The following is a 4,031-nucleotide window of genomic DNA, read 5'->3' as shown; positions in this document are numbered from 1 at the left end:
TTATTATTATGGTTTTGTGATTCTTTAGGAATCCAGTCTGAGATAGAATGCCTATGTCATAAAGAAATAAAGAATGAATGTAAGACTAAACATTTAAGACCGTGGCTAAACAGAGGCTAATAAGAAAAATTCTTTGACGATTCAAGTTGTTACTTTTCATACCAAAGATTTAACCAGCAAATGTATTCAAGTAGTTATATATGTAGAAACCCAAAGCAGCTTTACAGCATCTGGAAGTCAATGTGTGTTCTGATTATTTATTTATTCCTTTGATTGCATGTCTTTCTCCTCATTCCTGACTAAGCCAAAAACTCAGGTAGTGAGAATAGCAAGAAGCTGGGTCACAACCCCACCATCACCCCAGATCCACTCTCCAGGGTAGAGATTACATTACTCATGGAATTTCTAAAGGAGACAGAGAAAATCTATCGTGGGCATTTGAAAGGTGTATGAATATATGTAAATTAAAAACAGATTCTTAATGAAGGGATGGTTATTGTGTACATGTGAGCACATTTTAAGGATGGGATTGGGGTTCTGTTGTTGTTCTTAAACAATGTGGAATTGGTTCCAACTCATAACCACTCTATACACAAAAGAGCGAAATCCCGCCCAGTCCTGCAACATCTCACAATTGTTGCTACGTTTGAGCCTGTGGCTGCTGCCACTGTGACAATCCATCTCTTTGGAGGTCTTTTTTTCACTGACCCTCCACTTTACCAAGCTGATGTTCTTTTCCAAGGACTAATCTCTCCTGCCAATATGTCCAAAGAAATAGAGTCAGTCTCACCATTCACTCTTCCAAGGAACATGCTGACTACTTCTTCCAACACAGATTTGTTTGTTTTTCTCACAGTTCTTGGTACTTACACTATTTTTTCCAATACCACAATTTAAAGGCAGTGATTCTTCTCCCATATTCTAGTTACTGTCCAACTTTCTTATGAATAAAATTTCAATGGCCTAGAACCACCACCCTCACTATTCTGTCAGTTTGGTGTGTGTTGTTGTGATACTGGAAGCTATACCACTCACTGGTTTTAAAATACCAGCAAGGTCACCCATGGCCGAAAAGTTTCAGTGGAGCTTCTAAACTAAAACAGACTAGGAAGAAGGAGAGGTAGACAACTTCTAAATGTTTAGTCACTGAAAACTTTCTATGAATAGCAATTAAACACTGTGAGATATACTGCTAGAAGATGAACCCCTCAGGTTAGAAGACACTCAGAATACAACTGGGCAAAAGATACTTCTTTAAAGTAAAGTTGACCGTAATAATATAAATGGAGCAAAGCTTTCTGGACCTTCATTTACTGATGTGGCACAACTCAAAATGAGGAGAAACATCTGCAAACAATCATTAATATTCAGAATATGGAATGTATTTTCTAAGGAAAATTAGAAATTGTCAAAAATTAAATAGAACACATCAAGATCGATCTCTAAGGCATTGGTGAGCTGAAATGAACTAGTATTGGTCATTTGGGATCTGGAAATCATATAGTTTGCTATAGCAGGAATGACCAATTCAAGAGAAATTGCATTGTGTTCTTTGTGAAAGAGGACATTTCAAGATCTATCTTGAAGTACCATGCTGTCAATGATAGGATAATATCTATATTCATACAAGGCAGACAAGTTAATACTATTATTATTCAAATTTACATACTAACCATTAAAGCCACTGATGATGAAGCTCCACTTTTTCTGTCTGAAATTGATCAAACTTGCATTCAAGATGGATGATAAATACTAGTGATTGGAACACAAAAGTTGGAAACAAAGTGGAAGGGTCTGTACTGGGGAAATATGGCTTTAGTGATAGAAATGATGCTAGAGATAACAGAATTTTGCAAGACCAATGACTTATTCATTGCAAATACCTTTTTTTAAATAACATAAAAGGTGGCTATAAGCCATGGTGCAGGTTTCTTCCAGCACGTGACTGGGCTGTCTGGTTGTTATGGATGCAATTTTGATGGAGGAGCTTGATGAGAAGGAGCAGCTGTTGAGAAGTCATCACAAAGAGAAGAAGGAGTTGTGAGCTAAAATTCGTGGTTTGAAGAATGCTCTTCCCAAGAATGACAAAAGAGGTGAAAGCAATTCATAGAAGATGTTCCTAAGTAGAAAACAGAAATGGAGCAGAAAGAGAGGAACTAGAGCAAATGAAGCTGGCAAATAAGGAGAATATAATATGTTCTGTTGCTATTAACATTTCAAACCTGATTCTTGAGAATTAGCAGCCTCAGATAACAAAAATACAGAAAAGACAGGGGGGAAAAAAAGCTGTATTGGAAAAGAAGAGGGAAGAAAGGATAGCTGAAGCTGAAATTGAGAACTTATCTAGATCCAGACACATAGAAAGTAAAAAAAAAAAAACTTGCTCAAATATCGACATCTAGGCTGTTGGATATTAAACAGATTCCCTCTGTTGGCCAATACATGTATAGAGCCATAGAAGGTCAGCTGAAGGAATGGGATTGCCCTCTGACTGGGCCTGCCTTAAGAAGTCAAACTGCTGAGAATATATGCAAAGCCATGTGAAAGACTTTTTGCCATTTTTAACAAACTCTAATTCAGGAGATTTGTGTACACTAGAAGATTTTGGAAACTATAGTGATGAAGTTGTAAACACAGCTGCATAAGGAGGTAAGCTTGAGCTAAGAGCACATTTTACAAACCCCAATAGAAGTAATACAGGCAGATTCTCCTCCTATTATAGTTAGTGAAGAATACACACAAAAACCACTAATGCATGAGACATGTGTGTGGCATAGGAGAACATTACAATTCTGTTACACAGTTGATAAATACAAGTACTGAAAATTGCAGCTAGTTTATAAATGTTGCTTAATTATGTTTTAGTGCAATATGATGATCTGAGTAGTCACATCAAGTGCTGGATTGTTCTAAATGTTACTGAAAAACACAACTACCTTAAATGAGTTTTTTTGGCAAAGCTAACAAGTTTTTCAGAAATGTGTCACAGATATACTGATATCTCCTTCGTGGTATTTTTAAAACTGTTAAATTCATTGTGGATAACATCACTCACAGACAAACATGGTACCTTATTCATTGTATCAAAGTTTATATCAAGACTTTGGACATTCTCTTCTGTATTGGACTGCATTTAATTGAGTCTCCATGTTATTACAGGCTTTCAGTAACCATTTCCATGTAATTTTCCTTGAAGAAGTGAAATGACTCAGTCTCTTTTTTCATTGTAATAATGTGAGTGGGGTGATAGCAAATTTCATTATTGCTTAGAAATGAATTTGGTTACCACAACCTTAGTATCAACATGAAGATTTATTTAACTCCACCAAGGTGCAGCTTAAGAAACTTGCTTTAATAATTAAGAATTTTAAGAGAGTTGTTCAAATGGGAATCAGTTATTTAAAGAAATGAGATAAATTCAAAGACAAGTAGATGCTCTTCAGATTGAAATCTCTAGAGAGTTAGATACCAGCTTTTTATTTGTGTGTAATTTAAAAAACAAAAACCCAACATATTACTGTACCTGTATTCTTTATTCCTTCTTATTTCTTAAACATCAGACCGGAGTTAGTATCATTGCTGGAGTTAGTATCATAGTCTCTTAATTATCTTCATAACTTGCTAAGTGCTGTCAAGTCAGTTATGACTGCTAGTGACCCTATATAGGGTCATATATAATATATCCACCACTTATCTGTAAGTTTGTTGTACTGTAGTAGCTTGGTGTTGCGGTCAGCTATGACACAGGTATTTTAAGTACCATCAGAATATGTCCCATAGTGTACATGTTTTAATAGTGATGCCAGAGTAAGAAAGACTATGAAGAAGGACAGGTGGACCCCTTCTGAATGGTTAGCCACTGAAAAGCATATGAATAGCAGCAGAACATTGATATAGTACAGGAAGATAAGTCACTTAGGATGGAAAGTCATCAAAAGATGACTTGGAAAGAGCTACTTGGTCAAAGTAGAGTTGAACTTAATTATATGGATGAAGTACACTAGGGCACAACTAAAAATAAGAAGAAAAAT

General features: G+C 35.8%; 1 pseudogene; it reads left to right on the top strand.

Moving 5' to 3' along the window:
- The first annotated feature begins 1,931 nt into the window (after window positions 1–1,931).
- On the top strand, window positions 1,932–2,836 carry LOC102830573 (annotated as a pseudogene).
- Window positions 2,837–4,031: the final 1,195 nt, after the last annotated feature.

The sequence above is a fragment of the Chrysochloris asiatica genome, unplaced genomic scaffold (genome assembly GCF_000296735.1).
Source record: "Chrysochloris asiatica unplaced genomic scaffold, ChrAsi1.0 scaffold00388, whole genome shotgun sequence".
Classification (NCBI taxonomy): domain Eukaryota; kingdom Metazoa; phylum Chordata; class Mammalia; order Afrosoricida; family Chrysochloridae; genus Chrysochloris; species Chrysochloris asiatica.
This window is presented reverse-complemented; position numbering and strand designations above follow the sequence as displayed.